Genomic DNA, 26,305 nt, shown 5'->3' with positions numbered 1-26,305 from the left:
CATGAATCAAGTCCTGGTCCTGTTTCTGCTTCCGGCTGCATCTTAATGTCCACCCAGAGAGGCGGGTTATGGCTGAAGTACCTGAGTCGCTGGGAGGCTCAAGATGCAGTTCCTGATTCTTCCTGACTTTAACCTGGCCCAGCTTTGAATACAGCACCATTTGAGAGTGAACCACCAGATAGAAAATCTTTCCAATCTCTCTCTCTCTCTATCTCCAACCTGGTTACTTCATCTTTCAAATACATTTTTTAAATGAAATTTAAAATTTTTTTAAAAATAAATCAATCTCAAGCTGGGCACATCAAGAAACAATGTGTGAAGGAAAAATAAGGCAAAGCAAATCTTTAAACCCTGGTTAACAGACAGCTGTTCTGCTTAATATTTTCACATACATTATCACATCTATTTGTGGTAACAGTTGATATTCAAGATCAGTATTGTGCAGTAACAGTAAGATGAATATAAATAATGACATTGTGCTGCATATTTTCCTGGGGGAAAAAAGACTAGAAGAAATAATTTTGAATATTTTCACCATAAAGAAAGGAAAAATAATGAAAAGGCTGGCATTGTGGCACGTTAGGTAAAGCCACACCTGTGATGCTAGTCCCTGATACTCCACTTGCAATCTAGCTTTCTGCTAATGGCCTGGGAAAGCAGTGCAGGATGGCCCAAGCTCCTGAGCCCTAGCCACCAATGTGGAAGACCTAGGTGGAATTCCAGGATCCTCACTCAGTCCTGTTTGTCACAGCCATTCCATCTGGGGAGTGAAGCAGTGGAACCTTGATTCAAATCCTGGCTGCTCCAGTTATGACCCAACATCTGCTGATGTCCCCAGGAAAGCAGCAGCAGATGTCCCAAGTGCTCGGGCCCTTGTGCCGGCGTGGGAGACCCAGATGATTCTGGCTGCTGACTTTGTCCTGGCTCAGGCCTCACTGTGGCAGCCATCTAGGGAGTGAACTAATGAAAGATATCTGTCTTCCTGTCTCTCTGTAAGTTTTAAATAAATAAATAAATAAATAAATAAATCTTTAAAATTATTTTTTAAATACATTACAAAAACCAAGTTCTTTTTATTAAAGAGAAAGAGGGGGCTTGTTTCACAGCATAAGGTAGAGTCTGTTCTGATTTTTAAATTTTTTCATTCATATTAACACTAAGTAATTGCACATACTTGTGAAGTACAAGATTCTAAACCTAGAATTTAACTTTTACTCCAAAAAGTTGAAGAACAATGTAGGAGCAAGAGAAAATAGATTTTAAGGGAAGAAAACAACTACACAAATCTGTTTTAATGGTCTGTACCAGTTAGACTCAGCTCAATACATTTATTTTGAGGTTTGAACATACTTTATGCAATTTTACTATTTAAAATTCAAGAAGGCAAGTCATTGGCCATTTCAGCCTTTAGTTATTTATGGGCACACAATAAAAACTGAAAACTTGTTTTAGCCCACTCAAATGAATTTATAAGGACTGCACAAACATCTTCCGTGATCATCCAAAATAGCAGGCCTATAAAATTTTGTTTTATGCTTTTGAATTGAAATGGGATATAACTCAGTAAAGTATTTAAGAATTCAGCTTTTAGATAGAGTGCATTTTCAAAAACAGGGAAATGCTTTGCAGACTGGGGGGAAATACATAAAACCATACCCAGAGTCATCACATTTTATTTTTCATTCTATCAAGGCAACCCCAGTGTCTGCTGAGAACCTGTCTAGGAGATTTACATATAACAATTTTCACTCCTTTTCAAATTATTCCACAGGGTGTGAAGCCTTTTCCAAAATGTCTGTATATGCAAGGCTGTACTTTGTCGTGGTCCCTTGAGGGGCTGGATTTCTTATGCTGGTAAACTCCACCGTGACTTTCCTCTTCCCTTCCTGCCCACTGAGCCAGGTGTGGGCTTCAGCTGTCGGGATTACCCTATGGGCTCTGGGAGGCCTCCAGATGTCAGGCAAGACAACGTGGACAGGGGTCGGCACAGATGGGCAAGAGGGCCACCTGCCACACCCAGGCAAGTGTGTAGGAAGTGACTCCTGAGAGCAGCTCCTCACAGCCCCCTCTGGTGCCTTCCAGCCTTACTGTGCTGTTCCTTCCTGTCTCCTCACTCCCCACCCCCCAAACCCACCCCCAGAGCTGCAAACCTGTTCATTTCACAGAGAGGGCAATTGCACATGGCCTCACAGGTTCCATCAAAATATACCCTGGAGCTTCATTTTCTGTGTACGAAAGACTTGCTAAGCAATTTTCCTAAATAACCACAACCATGACTTCATTCCCCTAACCCTGTTTCTCTTTCTCTCTTTCTCTCCTCTCTCTCTGTCTCAATCTCTCTGTCTCTCTTTCACACACACACACACACACACGCTCACAGGTATTGTGACAAATATTGGATTTAATTCTTTGTTGGTTTGGAAACTTCTGGCAAAGTTGATTGGGGAATTCCCATTGTTAGACTGAATGTTAAGTGTCCATAACAAACCCATTTATGCTTTATAATCCTATAATGACAAGGGGGTTCAGCTTTTATATTGTTGGTGCTTCTTCATTTTCATCTTCATCTTCATCCTCTTTTAACCAAGCGGTATTTCATGTAAAGTTCCTACCGATGTTGGATATGGTTATTTCTAGCAAGTTGCATTCTAAATAGCTGACATGGAGCCTAACCTAAAAATAGCATCCTTAAATGACTTTCAGGAAAGAAAGTTATTTACATGCACTCACATATTCTAAACCATGTGTGGCTGCTAACACAGCAGTCGTCTCCTTTGTCTTTTTTGAAATAATGGCAGAGCCCCGATTTCATTCCTGAGGTGATTCTTCTGCATATGACCAAAGGTCAGATCTCTAATGGTCTAAGTTGGATGTGGTTGTACAGTTTTCCTTGTCAGTGCATTTTAAACATAAGTTTGTGATTTTGTTTTGACAAATAAGCTAAGAGTATATATCTTCTATGTCTCTTAGAAAGCTATTTCTTGGATCTGGCATGGTGGCCTGGTGGCTGGATCCTTACCTTGCATGCGCCGAGATCCCATGTGGGCGCTGGTTTTTGTCCTGGCTGCTCCATTTCCCATCCTGCTCCTAGCTTTTGGCCTGAAAGGACAGTGGAGGATGAGCCAAAGCCTTGATACCCTTGTTCATGTGGCGGGCTCAGGGTAGGCTCCTGGCTCCTGTCTTCAGATAGGCACAGCTCTGGTCAAAGCAGCTCCTTGGGGGGTGGATCAGCAGATGGAGGATCTTTCTCTGACTCACCTTCAGAAGGTAAATAAATATTTAAAATAAGAAGAAGGAGAAGGAAAAGAAGGAAAGAAAGAAAAGAAAAAGGATTCTTTGAACTTTTTAAAAATTTTTGATGATGTTTACATAGCTGAGAAGGATGCATACCCATGTGGACTACTGAGTAGAATGGGAAGGGTTGAGGAATAGGGGAAAGTTGGTGAGACCATTGTTTCTAAGTTTCTTTTTCTTTCTGTATCTTATGGAAGGGGAGGGATTAGGGAAAAAGCTTCACTCAGCCTCCTAACCACCTCAGTCCCTGGGGATGGGAACGCCGCCCGATTTCATCCCAGGGTCCCTGATGCAGAGCATGCCCCAAGGGTTCTGCTCAAATGGTTTTGATAGTTCTAAAATGCCCTTAATTGCATTGCTCCAAGGGTGAGGAAATCCTTCCAAGATCCATTGGTGACATAGTCTACCTTAGAGTTTCCATTCACCAGATACTTGCTGTCAATGCTTCTCTGGGACAGTTGTCCAATTTGTTTTGCCCTCCATCCTCTGGGCATGCCTTCCACTGCACCATCTTCAGCAACTGAAGAGGTTTAATTCTGACACATGTGCTTCATGGTCAGACCATAGATCCTGCGATCCTTCCTGTAGTTGTAGTTTTGAGTCTGGCGGTTCTGCTAGGGGTCCCCAAAAGAAACTTTATCTAAGCTGAACTCAGACCTGACTCCTGTGTGTGCCAGCCAGTGAGCAGTCAGGCTCAGTCTACATCAGCCTATCCATACACTGGTGACTACAGTTGCTGGGTCAGTTCTGTCTCCAGCGCTATCTCTTACACAAACCAATAGATGCTGTGGCCCAGTCCAACCCTGCCCATCACACACACACAGCTCTCATGTATACCAGTGGGAACTACAGCCCAGTTGAAGCAACCCCCAGCAATCCCACCAGGCCTGCTCCTAGACCTGGTTTCTATGCATGATGGTGCGTGCAGCACTTAGTCTGGTCTGTCCCGCATAACATTTGGCTTTTTTTTTTTTAACACTTATTTTATTTTTATTGGAAAGTCAGATATACAGAGAAGAGGAAAGACAGAGAGAAAGATGTTCTGTCCATTGATTCACTCCCCAAGTGGCCACAGCAGCAGGATCTGAGCCTATCCAAAGCCAGGAACTTGGAGCCTCTTCCGGGTCTCCACCCTGGGTGCAAGGTCCCAGGGCTTTGGGTCATCCTTGACTGCTTTCCCAGGTCACAATCAGGGAGCTGAAAGGGAAGCAGGGCTGCTGGGACATGAACCGGTGCCCATATGGTATCCTGGCACTTGCAAGACAAGGACTTTAGCCACTTGGTTACCATTCCAGGCTCCCAGTTCGGCTTTTATACACACCAGTGAGTGCTGGAGCCTAGCTCAGTCCAACTGACCCCACTGACAAACCCACATTTATGTTGGCAGGTGCTACTGCCTGTTCAGGCAGGTCCATCCCTAGCCCTGGTTATCATGCTCACCAGTGGGAGCTGCAATCCATCAGAGGGGTACCCACAGTTTCCCCTCTAGACCCACTCCAAGCACAAGATCTTGCACCCTCCAGGTGTTTCTACAATCAACTTGACAGGACTTGCCCCCATTCCCAGCACTTGCCAGCTAATGCTGTGGCAAAGCCCAAGTGGCCTGTATGCACTGACATACTCTGACATACATTACTCTTGCTCATGTATGCACCAATGAATACGGTCGCTTAGCTTAACATTGGCCCTCTCCCTAACCCAGCTCACATGCAGGACAGTGGATGTTGTAGCCTCACCTAGCTTGGTATGCCCCCTGTTGTCCCCTGTTCTCATGCTCACCAGCAAAAGTAGTGGGCCAGCAGGGGAACCCACACAGCCCCATACTGGGCTTGCTTCCCCCCAGCCTACCAATTGTTACATGTGCTGGTAGGTGCTGTGGCCCAGCCTGTCATGGCCTGCCTCACCTTGTCATGTGCCAATGGGTTCTCCTTTACTCTGGAAAGTGCCCATGGTGCGTGGACCAGGTATTGCTGGGCTGCAACACTCAACAGTAAGAACCAGAATGAGTGTGGACCAGTTGAGTAAGACTACTGTTCTTGCCAGGACAAGAGGTAGACAAAGCCAACCTGGGCCAACGACCCACCTGTGTGCGTGAGAGCTGCCACTGGGAGGAGACCTGATGGAGGACCTTGGGAAACTCCTTTGTCAGGATGCATTCCCTGCAGGTGAGCGCAAAAATCAAGGCAAGGAGCAGCCCAGACCATGCCAGGTTACAGTACCCGCCAGCATACATGTGGGGCAGGTCTGGGGACAGATCAGTCTTAGTCAGGTCATAACATCCACTGGCAGATCTGAGAACCAGGAAATGTTTCAGGAGGAGCCAGACTGGGCCACAACACCAGCCAGTTCACATTAGGGCCAGAACAGCAATCAGGCTGGGCTGGGCTAGGCTGCAATACCTACCAGCATGAGCCAGAACAGGGGACAGTCTAGAACAGGCCTGGCTGCATAGTAAGATTGTGGATGCCGAGGTGAGGAAAGTTATACAAGCCTAGGGTGAGTGGGTGCCAGGTTCCATGAGCTCCAGGAGTGGGGGAACTGGCAGAGCTCAAGTAACTTGGCTCATGAGGGTCCTTGGGTACCAGGTCCGTGAGCCCCGGGGGTGGGGAATCCAGTAAGGCTTGGGATGCCTAGCCTGGTTCCTTGGGCTCGCTTGTAAGAACATGTCCTCCTCAGTGAAAGTGGTGGAGCAGTGGACACGGACCCTGATGTAAAAGGAGAATATGGCAGCTCATTTGGTGCCATAGCAGCAGAAGAAAAACAGAACAAACTGGACAACTACCAAACAATGACAGCAAAAAATCTTGGTGAATGGAGACTTAAGGTAGACTATGTCAACAAATGGACATTGGGAGGGCTACATCATCTTTGGATTGGCGAAATCGACAGCATCTCAGAACTATCAAAGCCACTTGGGCAGAACCCTTGGAATTTGCACTCATTAGGACTCTGGGTTAATATGAGGTGGTGGTTCCTCATCCCTGGGTGCTAGGATGTTTGGAAAGTTGTGTGTGGTTTCTGCCTTTATTTCACCCCTTCCCCCCAAAACAAGAAGAAGAAATAGCAAATTCGGAACCAATGAATTCACTCAGTCTTCCCTAAACCTCAATCCCTCCCAGCCTGATAAACCATGTAATAATTATAAAAAATAAACCAATTTTTTTAAAAAACTACCCAAGGTGGGGAAATCCTATCTTTTACTAAATATTGTCATATCTGGTCCTAGGCCTATAGCCCAGTGGCTAAAGTCCTCGCCTTGCACACTCCGTGATCCCATATGAGTGCCAGTTCTAATCCCAGCATCTCCACTTTCCATCCAGCTCCCTGCTTGTGGCCTAGGAAAGCAGTCAAGGATGGCCCAAAGCCTTGGGACCCTGCGCCTGTGTGGGAGACCTGGAGGTGGCTCTGTGTTCCTGGTTTAAGATTGGCGCAGCTCCTACTGTTGCAGCTGCTTGGGGAGTGAATCATCAGATGGAAGATCTTCCTGTGTGTTTCTTCTCCTCTCTGTTTATCTGACTTTCCAATAAAAATAAAACAATCCTTTAAAAAATATATTGTCTGGCACAGCAGGATAGCATAGCAACTGAAGTCTTCACCTTGAACGCACTGGGATCCCACATGGGCGCCAGTTCTAAGCCCGGTGGCCCTGCTTCCCATCCAGCTCCCTGCCTGTGGCCTGGGAAAGCAGTCGAGGACGGCCCAAAGCCCTGGGACCCTGGACCCGCGTGGGAGACCTGGAAGAGGCTCCTGGCTTCGGACCAGCATAGCATCGGCCATTGCGCTCACTTGGGGAGTGAATCATTGGACGGAAGATCTTCCTCTCTGTCTCTCCTCTCTGTATATCCGACTTGGCAAGAAAAATAAAATAAATCCTTAAAATATATATATATATAGTCAGGCCTGGTGCAGTAGCATAGTGGTCCTCACTATACACGTGCCAGGATCCCATGTGGTCCCCGGTTCTAATCCTGGCAGCCCTGCTTCCCATCCAGCTCTCTGCTTGTGACCTTGGAAAGCAGTCGAGGACATCCCAAAGCCTTGGGAGTCTGCATCCATGTGGGAGACCCGGAAGAGCTCCTGGCTCGTGGCTTTGGATTGGCTCAGCTCCAGCCATTGCATCCGCTTGGGGAGTGAACCATTGGATGGAAGATCTTTGTCTCTGTCTCTGTTCCTCTCTGTGTATCAGCCTTTCCAATAAAAATAAATAAATCTTTAATATATATGTATATAGAGAGTCATATCTGCATATATCATCTGGAGTGGCAGTAGTCATTTTGTGACTGCAAGTACATCAACCTAGAAAATGAAACAAGATGAGATGGCAGAGTGGAAACACACAAAAATTCCTGAATTCTTGATTAAACTGTGTTGCCTCTGAAATAGCCAGCCTTTAAAAATGCCTCAAGATTTCTTTTATTTCTGAACGGAAAAATTGTCCTTATTTAACCCTCATTATTTTTTCTCAGCTTGCAGCAAAAGCATCCATGACACTCTATGCTCAAGCCCACTTTGACACATTACTAACACAAACTCATTGTTGCTCTTATTTTGGAGGCTGGCGTTTGCATCTGCAGGCTGAAAAATGTCTGGCCTCCTTCACCAGCTACTCTGGAATTGTTATGTGTGGTTTTATTTGTTTGTTTGTTTGTTTGTTTTTATCAGAAAAACAGATTTACAGAGAGAAGGAGAGACACAAAAAGATCTTCCACCTGCTGGTTCACTCCCCCTAATGCCCGGAATGACTGGAGATTCAAGGAGAGGTAGTAACAGCTGTTTCTGTTCAGACACATCACCACAAATCACCCACAGCTTGGTTTTACTCTTACATAAGCATGCAGAACTAAAGTCACGTCAAAGATGATAGAATGAGGTCCGGTAGGAAACTGACAAAGCTGCCACAGTAAATATTTAGAAGACCAGACATATTTCCAAAGAACCTCTGGGACCCCATGCCTTCTTTTTATTTAGCTCTAGTGGTTTCTGGCCCATCAGGGCAGCTCTGTCCTGTCTGGTCCCAGCTGATACCTTAGATCTGTCTCACAGGCAACCAGCAGGCAGTAGGGTGAGTATGGCTTGAAGCCACAAGGATGGGAGGCAGCGTTATCCACCTGCTGACAGCTAGGTCCACCTGCCCTCCTGCAGCAGGAGTGATATTGTATTAGTAATCAAAAGTATTCCATATTTTACAATTCAACTTGGAAACAGTTATGAAACATGATGCACATTATTCACAACCTGATTATCCAGAAGGAAAAAAAAATGTGTATGAAAGTTCTAAGAGCCAAACTTTGGAGGAGCAACGTGGGCTTCTGTTATTCTCTGTCCCTGTCTCTCCAGTCAGGATCTCTGGCAGGAGTAAGCCAGTTTAAACCTCCATTAACTGGTTGCATGACCTTGTGCTAGTTACTTAAACTCTTTAAACCTCAATGTCTTAGTAAAATCAGATTAATGATTTTATTGAGAATAGTAAAAATAATTTAGGTGAAATGCTTATACTAGGCGAGCAGTGATCACTAAGCTGTTGGGTTTTGTCATTGTTGTTAACACTGCTGTAAACAACTTCAGAGTTTGCCCAGAGTCACAAGTTCATGTTTGTCACGCTCCTTTCTCACTTCTTTATCCACAAAATGGAGAATATATTCACAGTCTACTATTAAAGAATTCAGCAATTTCAAACTAATGCTGTATCTTGAAGAAACTAGATTTCAACAGGCAGAATTTTGATGCTATGAAGTGCTAGGTTAAAAATAAATTTCAAAAACTTGCTCAAATCATAAAATTTAAGTGTTTTTTATTGTTACAATAACATTTTCTCTTATATGAAGAAAGATAATGGAGGAACAAAACAACAAGATATCCTTTGAGTCTGACTCAATACTAAAACTAAATACTAAAACTAAAACTAAATACTGAGAAATTAATTCCACAAGGGGGAGACAGGTTCATGCTGAATTTCCATAGGGAAAGCAAAAAGAAAAAAAAAAGAATAATGCATTCTATACTTTATTCAAGGACTTTTTGGATTTTTTCAGACATCTTAGCTTTAGTTATTACATAAAGGGGTCAGTTTGTTTGCATTTTTCTATATCTCAGCTTTCTGGTGGGCTATTTTAAGCAAAAGGATCTTGTATTTAAAAAAAAAAAATTTGAACCCCAGTCTAGGTGGGCCTTTCAACAAGGGCCATGACCATCCCCCAACACAGCCTGGGCTCCCAGCCTGGCCTCTGGCACTCCCAGCCTGCCAACCATCCCTGTGCGCCAGCCATCGACTTCCTTTTGCCTTCTTCATTTTCTGTTCTCCAACTCCTCACTTATTAGCCCCAACACTGCTCAGCCAGGTGTTTTCTGCCATATGCCTGGAAGCCTGTGGGACCCTGACTGATGAGGGTGTGAGGAGAACTGGAGCTAAAGGGGAAAGATCTGAATGCCTAGGAGATGCATGATACACCCAGCGCCGGCCCAACCCCTGTATTTTGGCTATTTCCTCAGCAGCTGTCATTGTCTTTGTTTCTGGAGGTCCCAGTGGACTTCCCCAACAGGCAGAGCATCCACTGTTGGTTCATCCACATGGTTCCCAGAAACACGCCCATTCCCAGCTGCTGCAGCTCTGTGTGCTCACCGATGTGTGTGTTCATGGCTGCCAACAGAGTGTTTCTGATTCAACCACTTCTTCCTGCCTGTGGGACTTTGGCCTTGGTTTTACCAGGGGGTTGCACTTCCTCTGCAAAAAGTATCATAAGGATAAAACGAGATCAGACAAGTCAGTGATTCTCAAATCGTGCCCGAAGGAGCCCTCAGGGTCTGAAGGACATGCCTAAGAGACCACTCATGCAATACAGAGAGGGACTATAGTAAGCAGATGCTACCCTCTTACACACACACACACACACACACACAAGTGCACACACTTCAGCCAGAAGAGCTGCTGGGCCTTGCCCAGAAGAGCTTGTTTCCCTCTGGTTAGAATCCTGCTCTGTCTTCTAGGACCCACGGAGGCCAGCATGCTGCAGGATTGGTGTTTCTTCAACAGCCTCATACATACATTGCCATGCTGAGCTTTCCTGGAGCCCCCAGCTCCACACCCACCCCACCTGACCCCATTCACTCCTTAATCAGACAAAATGGTTCTGCTTTATAGGTCTTCTGTAGTATAAAGTGATTGTGAGTAAAACTGACTGGGAGAGAACAGGCTAATGCTTTCCAAAAGCCCGGCATCCCCTGGTGGAGGGCATCTGCAAATACTCAGATGGGTAGTTGTGATGCGGCATGATGTCCAACAGGTACAAGGGTTGTGAGCAACAATTAGATCGGTCTAGAGTTGCCTCAGTTACAATATACTTGTTAGTACAGGGGCTCACTATTACCACTTGCAAGTGTCTAAGAATGCTTCCTTTCTTGGCATTTGCATAAGGAAGCTTCAACAAGAAAGAAGTTGCCAGCCTGAGGCAGAACTTCACATGCAATGGAAAGAGCAGTGTAAGAAAGGGCAGAAGCCCTGGTGACACAGCCAGTCTGCCTGACTGGTGTGAATGGCCATAGGAATAAGACCTCTGTCCCCTAGGAATAACAAGGCCCCATGACTCAGGACACCCCCATGTGCCACATAGTCCCATGAGCACAGTTGGATGAGTGGGTTAAAAATTCAGTGTGGAGAAGCTTCTCCTACTTCCAGGTATTCTTATTGAGCAGTAATTGGTTTTATTTTTACCTTTTTCTATTCAGTTTTCTTCTTATTTTTTTATGTTTTAAATATTTAAAGGTGTCATGATAACCAAAATGTACAAATGTGTCTAAGTTCCTGGGTCTTATTCTATTGTTTTAATCCCAATGAAAGGACATTCAGCTTGCTGCCACTTCTTTTCCTGTTACTACATGTCACAGTGCTGCATTTTATATCCTGTGCACACTGCCCCAGTCATGGGGAAGTCTCTATGGTACATTCTGACAATGGAATTGAACTTCAGGGTTGTAGAGGGATGTACTTTTTCCATTTCACTGTAAGTTGAGAATTAAATTTTTTTTCTGAGGTAATAGCATAGTTTAAATTTCTACCTTACTGGGAAAAAATTATTTTTTTCCACCATCACCCTTGTCAAATCTTGGCATTATCCCTTTTTATTCCTTCTCAGTCTAGTGGGCATGAAGTGCTATCTCATTGTGAGTTTTATTTGTATTTCTCACCTCCATCAGCGAGACTGAGCAGGTTCTCACACGTTTACTGGACACTCTAGTTTCTTTGAAAGATCACTTGCCTCCTCCACTGTAATTTCCAGAAGGACAAGGAAAGTCTGTATTATTCATAGTTTATAACTCATTATTAGCATAGCTTCTGGCAAACATTAATTAGGCAGACATAATATTTCCTGAATAAATAAGTGAATCGATTGCCCAGTACTCTACTCTAGGTAAAAAAAAAAATTTTTTTTTCATAACAATAGGTGCAATAGCTGCTATAATTTCTCTTGAAGTTCATTGAAGTTAAATAACTTGCCATGGCCATATAGCAAAACCTGGACTCAAAACCTGGTCTGTTTTGTGTCAGAGCTCACATCCTGTTATTCCAATATCCAGTCTCCCCTCAAAACTCATCTAAAACACAGAAGAATAAAGAATAAATACATGAATAATTCTTACTGCTGTTGACATTTCTTTTTTTAACAAATATAACACATTTTCTATTTCAACTAGTTTTTTCTTGATTAAATCTCTCAAGAAAATAATGTGTTTCAAAGTCTGAATTTCAAGAGGACAAATATAGTCCTACGAAAACAAAAGCTTGTAGCAGCTGTTTCAAGATCATTTCTATCTCTAGTCCATATTTTTCCCCAAGTAGGAGGCTTACACACTCATCTGCCTGTGAGATAGTGCTTGCTGTCTAACAGATATTGCAACGTCACCATTCCAAAACTAAACGCTAGTGAATACTTCCCATAAGTCTGTCCCACCCATAGCCCTCTCATCCCAGGTGCTGACGACACCTTCCTTCCAGTAGATCAGAGGAAAAACCCTGGGGCCATCTTCACCGTGCCACTACGTCCTCAGCTCACAGAGATGCCAATTACACTGAGTGTGTCTCCCATGTGAGTTGGCAGTGGCGCAGGCACTTGGGCAGTCTTCCAGTTGCCTTTCCCAGACCCAAAGCAGGGATCTAGACCAGAAGTGGAACCCACATTGGAACTGTTGGCATCACAGGTGGTTGCTTTATCTGCTCCACCTTGACAACAGTCCATTAAGGGATCCTCTGAAAACTCAGAAAATATTTTTCCTCTGCTTACAGAGCTGCCAGGGTTCTACAGTTCATTCAGTTGAAGGTCTAGAATCCCTAAAATGACCAGAGATCCTGCCTAATCTAGCTTCCTATTCTTCCCCTGATAAATTCTCTGGCCATTCTCCCCTCACTCACTCCTCTCCAGCCACAGCAGTCTCTGTGCTCCTCCTTGCACAAGTCAAGGAGCACTCCTGCCTTGGCACCTCAGAGGGAGCCTGGAGAGCCACGTGTTCCACATGCTCTACTTCAAGCTGGGCTGAGATCTCCCTTTTCCAAGAAGTCCATGATAAACACACTGTTTAATATGACTGTGCCTCCACCTCCAAGTCCTATACTCCCAATCTTCTGTTCTAAGAGTTCTCTTTTCCATATCACTTATCACATCTAGGCAGGCCATATATTAATACTAACAATATATTTAATTGATAATGCCTGTCTCCCCCATTGGAAAGTAAGCTCAAGGACTGGAAAAATTTCTCCTTTGTGCACTAAGTATCCCAAATAATTAGAATAGCATCTGCTATATGGTCAGTGGCCAATTATTTGAATGAATGTGTATTATTTGCCTATGCAATTGCCTTCCCCTCTCCTCTTCCTTAGTAGGAAAACCTCCATTCTAATGGAGAGAATATAGCATCTTTAGAGAATGAATCAGTTTCCTTTTCCATAACTGGTTTTGAGGTATGTATATGGATGCGCTTTGTGAAGTGTGAGCCACTTCAAAGACTCTTTCTACTAGGACAGAGGCATATTACTAGATTGAAGAGGTAGATGGCATCGGGTGCCAGTGCCACCCCCTGACACTGTTCAGCCCTCTTGTCTGTTCAAGTCGATCTGTGAAATTCACCAAACCTTAACCCTTAGACACACCTGACCCAGTCTAAATCTACCTTGTCACAGCTTCAAGAGGGGTAATGCATTCCACCTTCCACATCCGGGGTCATGTCCCCCACAAAGGCTGATGAGCGCCAGCCCTGTGAGTGCCATCCTTCAGTTTAACATGTTTTTCCAAGGCACGACTTTTGGAATGGGTTTTCCATTAATTTTATGCAAAAATTTATAATCTTTGAACAAATGTGGACTTCTGAATTCACAGGCTGGCCATCATCACTACACAGGGCCTCTGTGGGAATCGGTCAACACAAGGCAAACCATGCTAGAGCTTACACCAAGAACTCCTTCCCCTGGCCTGAATGGAGAGTGGGTATTCTCTACTTGATGACATTAAAAGGACTTGATGTTTCTGTTGACAGTTTGGAATGAGTGAAGAAGGAGAGAGCTGGGAGGGAGAGAGGGAAGGAGAAATGAGTGGAGGAAAGAACATGGCATTCCTGCCTCATTCTTAGAAAGCTAGGAACAGCATCCCTCCCTCCATGTCAAACTCCCAAAATGCTTCATTTTCTTGATCGCAGCGAGGTCCACAGGGAAACCAGTTAACCAAAAATGTAAGCAATGATGAGCTCTTCTGGTGTGGGATACATAGGCAGGAAGCTCGTTAGATGTGATGAGTGGCAACTCTTGGTGTATGTAAAATGTTACAGTCTCTAACTATGGATCTGACATATCCACCTTCCCAGGATGCATTTGTCAAACCAGAAACCAGGACTCTTGCTAACATCCCAGCCCTTGGCATGTCTAGTTAGGGTACCAAAAACTCCTTGCTTACAAAAAGAGATAGCAGAAGGTAGCTCTGTTCCTAACACACTGCTCAGCACTGCAGGTCTCCCTCTTTCCATCACAGACTTCATGCTGTACAGTTTCTGTTTTACTCTTGCATTGGACATACACTCTTGGAACACATTTGGATGGACTACTCTCATTTTTTCTCTTTTTCTCTGCCCAGAGGTCTTGGTCTCTGATAGGACTTCCAGGAATAGGTAGTGTTTACAAAAGATCCTTTCCTTCCCCTCCTAGGGACATTTCTTTGTCCACTGATACTGGATATTTCCCATGGCGGAGAGGCCCACACTCGTGCATGAATGTACATTTGTTCTATCACTGCCAAAAAATCTCTTCCTATTTGTACACAATACTAATTTCAGTTTAGTATTTCTATCACTATAGAAGACAAGAATCTGGTTTAAAGATGAACAGATTCATTGCCCATTTACTTCCAAGGAGATAGGACATTAAGACTGGCTCAAGGGCTCAGTGTGATGACTCAATGGCTAAATCCTCACCTTGCAAGAGCCAGGATCCAATATGGGAGCTAGTTCATGTCCAGACTGCTCCACTTCCCATCCAGCTCCCTGCTAGGGGCCTGGGAAAGAAGTAGAGCCTTGAGACCCTGCACCCACGTGGGAGACTCAGAGCTCCAGGCTCCTGGCACCATATCGGCTCAGTGTGGGCTGTTGAAGCCGTTTGTAGAGTAAGCCAATGGACAGAATATCTTTTCTCTCTGTCTCCCCTTCTCTCCATAAACCTAATATGCTTTTCCATTAAAAATAAATAAATCTAAGGAATGTATAGTAACTATGTAGTAGCGACTATCACATACAGATGTGAAGATATAATACAGTGTGCATCTCTACTTACAAATCAAGATGGACCACCCCAATGAAACTGTTGAATATATCCTGTCAATAGGATGCTGGATTCTCTGCCATTGTCCATATGTACAATGTCAAGATACACTTAAATAGCATAATAATGGACTTATTACTGATTGTGAAAGGCTATACTATTGTAATGATACAGGGGAAATAATTAAAGAGGGCAGGAATTTGGGGGATGGGGAAGGGAAACCCAGAGCCTATGAAACTGTATCATGGAATAACAAAAAAATTAAAATTAAAAAGTTTTTAAATTTAAAAATAAATAAATCTTTAAAAAAATAGACTGGCTCAAGTGAGGAAGAGATATTGAGTGTCATGCTTGCAGCAAGGATGAATTCCTCTAAAGCATTTAATGAACTGTTAAATGTCAGGTGTGACTTGCTGGATTCCAAACCCACATGCAGGCTCTTCTCCACAAACCTCTCCCCTGTGCCAAGAATGCAGGAGAAAGACTGAAGGCAAAAAGGGAGACTTGAGCAAGTCTCATTTGGCAGTAGCTGTTTAAAGAGGAGTGCCGGCCATGGTAGGGATGACCAAACCTTGTCTCAACCATTCTGCCCAATGGAAAAAGCCCTAGGCTATTGAGTGAATAAAAACTTGTCTGTAGCAGTATAGCAATAAGAACACATGGTGAGTGGAGGAAGAGCAGAGACAAATCCTGCCCAAAAGGGCTTTCTGGGATTGGCCATTAGAGGTGTTCACTCACTGGGCTTGATCTTCTATCCATTCCCCTCATCATGCCTCAGTGAGAGTGGGCGAGACAGCATTTGGATGTGACTGGAAAGAGAAATAGGAACTGCAGAATATGTGACTCATAAGCTGGAATGAGGCAGGTTTCCTTTCTATCAGGGATGATGAAGGATCAAGATAACAGAAGACAACCCCTGGATCCCCTACACCACCAATGACCATGGGAAGACAAATAGCAGCCACTGATTATTGAGGAAGGCAGAAAGCCATGTAGAGCAAACCACTCCAAAGTACAGATACACAGAGAAGATACAAGCTGAGAGCATAGGAAGAGGACATTGAGAGACTCCTTCCAGCCACACAGCCTCTACAATAGCACATGATAGGATAAGGGATCAAAGCTGGTGGTATTCTAGAGGAAACCACAGCAACAATCAAATCCAACTCAGCTCTAGCTATGACACAGCCCCCTAATGAGTAGCCTAGCAGTTGAAAAGGCATATGCATTCTCAGGCAAAAATTCAACTGGAATCAGTAATCTTTCCTGTTCTAGGTATTTATATATACAATATAATTTTTTTTTAAAAAACCGCAAAGGGAAAAAATCAGACTGAGATGACACAGAATATCAAACAGGCAATTTAAAATAACAGATTAATATGCTAAAGTGTCAAGAGGTAAAGTAGACAACATGCAGACAGAATTTTCAGCAGAGCATAGAAAATTGTAAGACTAAAATAGAAATGCAAAGTACACTATAACAAATGAACACTAACTTCAACAGGTTTATTGGGATTCTTAATGGGGCTAATAAGAGAATCAATGAATATGAAGACAGATTAGTGGAAAATATCCAAACTGAGAGAGAAGACAAAGATTGAAAAGCAAAAGTAAAAACAAAACAGAACATGTAAGAGCTATATAACAATTTGAAGTAGAAATCAAACATGTAATAGAAATGAACTTCCAAAAGGAGGAAATGAACTGGAAAAAATTGAAAATTGAAAATGTTATGGGTGAGAATCTCTTAAAATTAGTCATCAAGCTGAAAACTCATAAAACTTAGAAAATCAATAAATAACCATAACAACTATAATAAAAACTGCTAAAATTAAAAATGAAAACTCTAAGCAGTAATAGAAGCCAGAAAACAATAGAGTAATATCTTTAAGATTCTAAAAGGAAAAGCAGCCACAATACGTCTATGCCAAATGAAAAAATGAAGATAAGGGCCCATCGCAGTGGCCTAGAGGCTAAAATTCAGGATCCCGTATGGGCACCGGTTCTAATTCTGGCAGCCCTGCTTCCCATCCAGATCCCTGCTTGTGTCCTGGGAAGACAGTCCAGGATGGCCCAAAGCCTTGGGATCCTGCACCCGTGTGGGAGGTTTATTGGGATTCTTAATGGGGCTATTTTTTGTCAATAAATTTAACAACATAGATGAAATAGGCAAATCTTGTAAAAGTAAACAAGTTATTAATGTTTACTCAAGATAAACTTGATAATCCTGTATAGATAACTTGAATAATCCTGTATCCATAAAGAAAGAGAATTCAGCTTAACACCTTCCATGAAAAACAAATTCAAGCCAATTATGACTTCACTGAAGCAATTCTAACAAATACATTCTTTAAGATTTATTTGCTTATTTGAAAGGCATAGGTTATGGGCCCGGCACGGTGGCTCAGTGGTTAAGGTCCTCTCCCTGCACGCCCGGGATCCCATATGGGCGCCGGTTCTAATCCCGGCAGCCCTGCTTCCCTTCCAGCTCCCTGCCTGTGGCCCAGGAAGGCAGTGGAGGACGGCCCAAAGCTTTGGGACCCTGCACCCGTGTGGGAGACCCGGAAGAGGCTCCTGGCTTCAGATCGGCATATCATCGGCTGTTGCGGCTCACTTGGGGAGTGAATCATCAGATGGAAGATCTTCCTCTCTGTCTCTCCTCTCTGTATATCCACCCTTCCCATGAAAAAATAATAAAAATAAATCTTTAAAAAAAAAAAAGAAAGAAAGGCATAGGTTACAAGGAGGGAGAAGCAGAGAGAGAGGGCAAAGGATCTTTCATCCACTGTGTCACTTCCCAAATGGTCACAATGGCTGGAACTGAGCTGATCCCAAACCAAGAGCCAGGAGCTTCACACGGCTCTTCCATGTGGGTGCAGAGGCCCAACAACTTGGGCCGTCCTTGGCTGCTCTCCCAGGCACATTAGCAGGGAGCTGGATCAGAAGCGAAGCAGCTGGGATTTGAACCACTGCCCATATGGGGCGCTAGCATCATAAGTGGTGGCTTTACCCACTGTGGCACAACATCGACCCACTAACAAATATTTTTAAAAGAGATGACTTTGCCAATTCTAAGCTCTTTCAGTCTATAGAAAAGTAAAGATTGCTTCCCAAGCAATTTCATGAAGCAAACATTACCTAATACCCAAGTCAGACCAAGTCATTTTGAGAAAAGGAAGCTCCAGGTTAATACTCCATGTACATAGGGATGTAAAATTCCCCAAAATGATATTAGAAAGATGAATATCATGCCAAGTGGGACTTATTCCTGGAATGTAACATTGACTCCACGTTTGAATATCAGTCATGCTATTCACCATAACAAAAGACTAAAGAAGAAAACTGCTTGATCATTTCAATTGCTTCAGATAAAGGACTTGACAAGATTCAACATGTGTTCTTGTTAAAGCTCACTGCCACCTAGCAACGTAAGAGAGCTGCCCCAATGTGATAAAGAATATCTTTCTAAAACTCTGCAGCAACATCATCCTCAGTGTAGACTAAGAGTACTATAAGGCAAGGGGGAAAATGGCAAGCAAATTAGAAAGGAAGAAATAAAGCCATATGTTCTCACCCACCTATGAAATTCCTTGAGAGTCTCCAAACATGTATTAGAAGGAATGAGTGCATTTTTCCAAGTTTATACAGTCAGTATATAAAAATATATTATATTTCTACAGACTAGCAGTGAAAATTGATAATGAATGACTGTAGCCAAGTTGTAGGTTGCAGTGTCAACAGGAGTATGCAACAATCAATTTTATTTGTAGATTATAGCAGTGAACATTGGAAATTGAATTTTTCAAATGTATCATATACATTAAGAATGTGAAATAGACCTATATCTGAACAAAATATATGTGAAATATTTACACTCTGAAAATTACAAATCTCTGATGAAAGAAATCAAAGGAACCTATGTAAAAGGAGAGATTTACTATGCCATTGATTTGAAGGTTCTGTATTGTCATTAATTTCTCCCATGTTGATCATGATATTCAGCTTAAGCCAAAATCACTGTAGAATATTTTGTAGTAATAGACAAGTGAGTGCTAATATTAATATAGAAAAGAAGCCAGATTATTCAAAATTGTTTTGAAAAAGGGCACTGCTATGAGGCCTTACAGTATCTAATCTTAAGACTTCCTATAAGGCAACATTAATCAAGACTATGTAGTGATATTAAATGGACAGATCAATGGAACCAGCAGAGAGTCGTAAAATACAGCCACACATGTGTGGTTGATTCATCTTTGGCAAAAATTCAGAGATAATTAAATGGTGATAGTATTTTCAATAACTTACGATGGAACAATCTGACATTTATATGAGAAAAAATAAACCTTGACAAATACCTCATGCCAAGCACAAAGTGGATTTCAATATAAAGTTTAAAACTAAAACTACAAGCTTTATAGTTGAAAACAGAAAAAAAAAAACATCTTTATGACCTTGGGGTAGATCAAATATCTTTGGGTAGCATGCTAAGCCAATAATTAACAAAAGGGAAAAATGATAAATTAGTCAAAATTTAAAAATCTGCTTTTTGAGAGTAATAGTTTAGGAAATGAATAATGAGACACAGACCAAAATATATATCAGCAAAATAGAGAAAGAAAGAGCTATTATCATCTGGGTTACTCACCAATGCCAGGAACAGTTAGCACTGAGTCAGGGCAAAGCTAAGATCCAGGAACTGCATCTGGGTCTTTCCTATGGGGGGCAGGAGCCCAAGTACCTGAACCGTTACCTGCTGCCCCCAGGTATACATTAGCCAGGAGGCTGAACAGAAAGAAGAGGAAGGATTCAATCCCAGGTACTCCAGTGTGAAACGCAGTAATCCCAAGTGACAGTTTAAATCTTTACATCACAATTTCCTTCCTTTGCATGTCCTTCATCTGGTAAATGGTCAATATAACAGAAAATATATTTTATATACATATATGTTTTTATAAATCTTATAAAACATATATAAATATATATTGCTATATGCATGTGTAATATACATAAATATATCTACATATAAAACATAAATATATGTAAAATATATATATATATTCCATGGTACACACCCATATAGTGGAATGCTATTCAGCAAGAACAAACCAGCCACTGGTACATGCAACATGAATACATTTCAAATGCATTATGTCCAGTGAACAAAGCTACCTACAGTATGATGCATTTTGTAATTCCTTTTCTATGACATTCTGAAAAAGTAAAAAATATAGGGATGGGAAGTATATCAGAGGTAGCCAAGGGCTGGGGCAGAGAAGGGTGGACAACTGGAAAGGAAACAGGGAATCCGGGGGATAGAGTGATGAAAATGCTCTATAACTTGATTGTGATGGTAGTTATACAACTGTAGTATTCATCACCATGTATACATTAGACCTCAGTATAGCCAGTTTGAAAAAGAGAAAAAGTGAGTATGGGCCAAGGTGACAGAGGTAATTCAGGCCTTTGAGAAGACTGGAAATTCCTCATGATAACATGGCTAATGAAGTTTGAGATAATAGAATCTGAATTCCATTTCCACCCTCATCTACATCAATCCCTATGGCAAAGTTTTCGAGGGACTGGCCTTGTGGGGTAGTGAGTAGGGCTACCTGGCATCTCATGTGGGTTATGGTTTGTGTCTTGGTGCTCCATTTAGCATCATGCTCCCTGCAAATAGCCTGGAAAAAGCAGCATAAGATGGTTCAAGTGTTTTGCTCCCTGCTACCCATGTAGGATACCCAGATGAAGCTCCTGGCTCAGTTCTGGCCATGGTGGCCAGCTGGGGAATGAACCAGTTGATGGACAATCTTTATCTCTCTTCTTTGTAATTTTTCTCCTGTCTCTTCTCTCTCTGTAACTCTGTTAAATGGCTAAATGAATCTCTTTTTTTTTTTGAAGATTTATTTTTATTACAAAGTCAGATTACAGAGAGGAGGAAAGACAGAGAGAAAGATCTTCTGTCCGATGATTCACTTCCCAAGTAACTGCAATGGCCAATGCTGTGCCGATCCAAAACTAGGAGCCAGGCACCAGGAGCCTCCTCCAGGTCTCCCATGTAAGTGCAGGGCCTCAAGGCTTTGGGCCGTTCTTAACTGCTTTCCCAGGCCACTAGCAGGGAACTGGATGGGAAATGGAGCTGCCAGGACTAGAACTGGCGTCCGTATGGGATCTTAGCACGTTCAAGGCGAGGACTTTAGCCAGTAGGCCATGGCGCTGGGCCCAATAAATGAATGTTGAATGAATGAATGGATGAAAGAAAGAAAAAAAGAAAGAAAGAAAGAAAGAGAAAAGAAAAAGAAAAGAAAAGGTCTTTTGCTCCAAATAGCATAGTGTGAATTTCAAGAATAGAATGAAATGGAATTGGCAGCCTTGGCAGCATCCTACTCAGCTAAGACCATGTTATCACTGGAGGATGACAGGTCATAAGGCACCAAGGTTTAGGTGAATGGAATCCAAATGGCAGATACAGTCAGGGAATTTTTCAGAAGCAGGCTAATTTGGACTGACCTCAGAACAAAAATGAGCTAAACTCCTGTCTTCTTCAAATCTACCAGAGAAGGTAGCCTGGGGATAAATATAGCAGACATTTGGATAATAATTCTCAAAAACAATCTAGAATTTCAAATATCTTCCTATACTATATGCAATGAAGTTGTATTACATAAATACAGTCCTGATTCAAGAATTTGCCCAATGTTTTTTTTCCTGCTTTATAGATTATCACCACCACAGTCAACATTGGTTCCACATAAAGTCACAAGAACAACAAAATCCATTTTCATATGAATCACCAACAAATATGATGTCAACACTGTTGGCTTAGTTTATGAAAAATGAATATTATCTTTTCACTGTGCCTTTTTAAATGATAATGAGACCAAGCTTTCCAGTGTTGTTCTGTTGCAATGCTTTCTTACAAATGAGTTAGGTTCAGGATTTTCTTTTATGTTGATCATCTCTTCATCAACAAGTATCCTAAAAATAACTGATGCTCCTGTAAGGTTAAAAAGAGAGAGAAGCTTGGTCAAGCCAGTGTGGAAGATGTGAGGTGCTTTCTGCTTGATGTTCACAAGGCATGGCAGACACTTAGGAGGCCCTCAACAAGGGGCCTTGCTTGACTTTGTTCTTGTAGACTGCGAGTACCGTGTGGGCTGAGACTGGCTCTGGTTTGCTCTCTGCCCAGCCCCTGAGGCAATGAGGTACTATTGGGTTTTTTGTTTGTTTGTTTTTGTTTTGTTTTGTTTTGTTTTAAAGATTTATTTTTACTATTTTTTCATTGGAAAGGTGGATATACAGAGAGGAGAGACAGAGAGGAAGATCTTCCATCCGATGATTCACTCCCCAAGTGAGCGCAACGGGCTGATACTATGCCGATCCGAAGCCAGGAGCCTCTTCAGGGTCTCCCACACGGGTGCAGGTTCCCAAAGCTTTGGGCCGTCCTCGACTGCTTTCCTGGGCCACAGGCAGGGAGCTGGAAGGGAAGCGGGGCTGCCGGGATTAGAACCGGCGCCCATATGGGATCCCGGGTGTGCAAGGCGAGGACCTTTAACCACTTGCGCCACCGCGCCGGGCCCCTTGTTTTGTTTTTAATGAAGGCAGTAGTATTTCACATAGTTTATTTGATCAGTGAATATATATATGTTTGTTTATTTATTTATTTTACTGCAATATTGGCTTAACAACATGCACATAAGAGTATTCAAGCATGTCTGAATTAGCTGGGCTGGTGCTGTAGCGTAGCAGCTAAAGTCCTCACTTTGAATGCACCGGGATCCAATATGGGTACTGGTTCTAATCCTGGCTGCCCTGCTTCCCATCCAGCTCTCTGCCTGGCCTGGGAATGCAGTCAAGGATGACCCAAGCTTTGGGACCCTGTACCCGCATGGGATACCTGGAAGAGGCTTCTGGCTCATGGCATCATTGGCTCAGCACCAGCCATTGCAGCCACTTGGGGAGTGAACCATTGGATGGGAGATCTTCCTCTCTGTCTCTTCTGTATATTGCCTTTCCAATAAAAATAAATGAATCTTTTAAAAAAAAGAATTAGCTATTTTAAAAACCACAAAGAATCAACACATGATTTAAAAGAAAATGTGCATTCTGCAGAATGAAGACAGACATTTCCATAAAAAGGCAGTTGATGTCTTACCTGTCACACATACTCACATTTTTCCTATATTATCTGGAGTTGAGCGGGCCATGGTGCATCTGGTTCAGATTTGGGAGCTTTTTTTTTTTTCATCATCAGGAAGTTCATTCAAATCATATTTTGAGTTGTACTATGATCATTTTGTGTTTATAAGTTACAAAAGGAAATACAATAATATAAGAAACCACCAAGTACACATTTTATAAGAGTTCAGAAAGTTCCGTTAATAGTAGTGCTTTTAAGATTAATTCTCATAATTTATCTAGTCTCAGACTGTCTGGAAACAGGAACTGCCAAAATAGGTTAAGGGACCTGATCATCAGCTCCAAAGGTCAGTTGAACAACACGATCTCAGAGGTCTTCTACTGCAGCTCGGGTTTTAGGGGACGGTGAGGAGGTGATGGAAGCAGATGCAGGAACGCTGTGGACGAGGGAGCTTTGTCTTGGCGGGGTAAATCAGGTGTATGTGTGACTCCCAGCTTCCTCCACCCCCTGGACTGTCCTTTGCTGTCAGAGTTGGGACTATTCTTTGTTTCCCTGTGAAGTTTCACAGGGTGGTGCCTGCTACATGTACCCACCTGCACATGGTGAGAGAACTCCTGGTTTCCTGGTTTTCATGGCCACTGACTGTCAAGTGCAGGGAGAGGCCAGTGAGTTGGACAGTCCCAGCCTCTCCATTCCTGGAGACCCGGTGTGAATCACTCCCCACCCCCGCCCCACCCAGGGTTCAGTCAGGAGAAGAGAATCACTGTGTGCTGCTGCTGGAGAAAGGATTTCTGGGGGAATGAGGCCATCCATGGGTTAGAGGAGCTGAGCATGTGAATTACGAGTAAGGGTGAGTTGGAGGAAGAGTCACTGACCAGTCACACCAGTCTTATGTCCCTTTGACTGCGGCAAGACAGAGAAGCTGTCCCAGGCTCCCCAGGGGAAGTGGAGAGCTCCATGAGAAGCCGCCAGTACCCCTGGTCTCCACAGTGGGGTATCCAGCTCTGGCCTCAGAGGGGCCCTTGGTCAGCAGGACCAGCAGTCTGAAAGAGCAGAGCAAGGATGAGTTTTGTTCACCCATCACCACACCCCCAGCCCTGAAAAGACCTTTAGACTACATCAACTCCTACCTCTCTTCTACCTTTCCAACTTCATACAAGTTCTACTTCATGCAACTGTGAGGAAGCAGATTGGGGAATGCAACATTCCTGGCTTGGGTGGGTTGTCACAGAGCAGTCTCCACTGTCTGTGCACTTGACAGGTCCACAGGAAATGCGGACGAAGGCCCTCTGGGCCAGGATGGCCTGCCAAGCCCGAGCTCCAAACAGCTCCACAACCCCTCTGCTCACTGGTCTCTGGCTCCTGGTTCTCCAGATGGCACTGATGATGTTGACTCTGCCCAATGTCACTAGTGATCAGAAAATTGACAGGCCTCCAAAGGAAGATCAGCAATGCCATTCACAAAAGAAGATTCTGTCTTTGCCAGTTCTGTCACTTCAGACTACCAAATGACTCACAGAGGCTTCCTTGGAGCTTCCATAACAAGTGCACAATCTCAATTACTTGGCTTTGCTGCCTCAGTTTCCCTCTATCAAATATGAGTAGATGGAAATGACCCCTAAGGAGTTGTCTAGTTCAAACATTCCATAATTCTGTATCTGTGGAAACTGTGGCTGGAATGTCAAGTCTACCATTTCATGCAGAGAACAGAAGCCTGCCAAACAAAACCACCAGCAAGTAGAAGAGAGAAGACGGCAGCTGTCTCATTAGCAGCATTGGATTCCGCTACCTCAGCTGCAGGCTGTTAGTCACCTTCAGTAATAACCTCCACTCCCAACTTCAAGCTGCTGCCTGGGTTTAGCCCAAAGTCTGTGGTTATGAGTCACAAATTCTTAGAGCCAGGAAAGGAGATGAAACCACGAAAGGCAATTTGCTTCCCATAGTTGGCTTCCTAAGAATCAGTTTCTTCCCAAAAGAGAAAATAGAATTTCTGGCCTATGAACTCTTATATAGTATTTCCTAATAAATGCATGAGCCTAGAAATGAATTCCTAATCCTCCAATTGGAAAAGCCTGGATTTGGGGTTTTTGGTGTTATTATTAGTTGTTGGCTCCTTCATTAGGTCATGACAGTGCTGAATGAAATACAATCATTGATACAATCTGGTAAAGCTAATGAGGCTGCTTGTCCTTATGGCATATTTCCCTTTGCTAAGTTTAAGGCATCTGCTCAAAACAAGGCTTTACAAAGTCAGCAAGCTTCTAGGGTCATGCTCTGCACTCCCACCCCAAGAAACACTCACCTTATCACCTTGCCGGGACTTGTACCACATACCTAATGAAAACTCATTGAGTCCTCTCCCTGCCACTCCTATATGAAACATCAGGAAGGAGGTGGGGCCAGCCTACACTGCTAATTTCAAAGTCTGAAGGCAAGCAAGGAATGCAGTCTTCCACTGCAAAAAGTGCTTTGGGGGGAAGCCAAGAATGGGTGGAAATGGAAATTCAAGTGATGCCTTCTGCAGAGCAAGTGCTGAGAGCCCCAGGGAATGGGGGGAAGTGTCTGCCGGGAAAGTGTCACCACCCGAAGTTGGCCAAGGCTGATAAAGGGTGAGGCCGAGGTTGAGAGTGCGATCCTGGATCCTGGGAATGCAAAGTGAATTAATGAGAGGATAGGAGCACAGCAAAAAAAAAGAGAGAGAGGGGAGGGGGGGCGAGAACAGGCCAAAAAGAAGTGGGAAGACCACTAGGAAGCAGCACATGATTTAAAGATAAAGCAAGATGCAATGTGAGTGGTGCCCTTGCTCAAAGCCTGGAACACGCTGTGTCTTCCAGAAACATCCTGTGGGAAGAAGAAAGCAGTGGGAAGGTTTTTCAGAGGAGCCACTTCCCTTGCAGCTTCCCATGGGAGATCATGTTTGTGCTGACTGCAGAGCTAAGTTAGAGTGGGTTTAGTGAAACCAGAGCCTGGGCCGCAACCCTGGGCTGCTGCTGATCTCATCTTCGGCCTCATTTGTGCCTCAGTGTCCTCTCCTATCATCTTCATTTGTCAGCAAATCTGTGCTGAGCACTGCTGTGTACCCAA

Source organism: Ochotona curzoniae, unplaced genomic scaffold, assembly GCF_017591425.1.
Source record: "Ochotona curzoniae isolate NIBS_2020 unplaced genomic scaffold, NIBS_Ocur_1.0 contig_2210, whole genome shotgun sequence".
Lineage (NCBI taxonomy): Eukaryota > Metazoa > Chordata > Mammalia > Lagomorpha > Ochotonidae > Ochotona > Ochotona curzoniae.
This window is presented reverse-complemented; position numbering follows the sequence as displayed.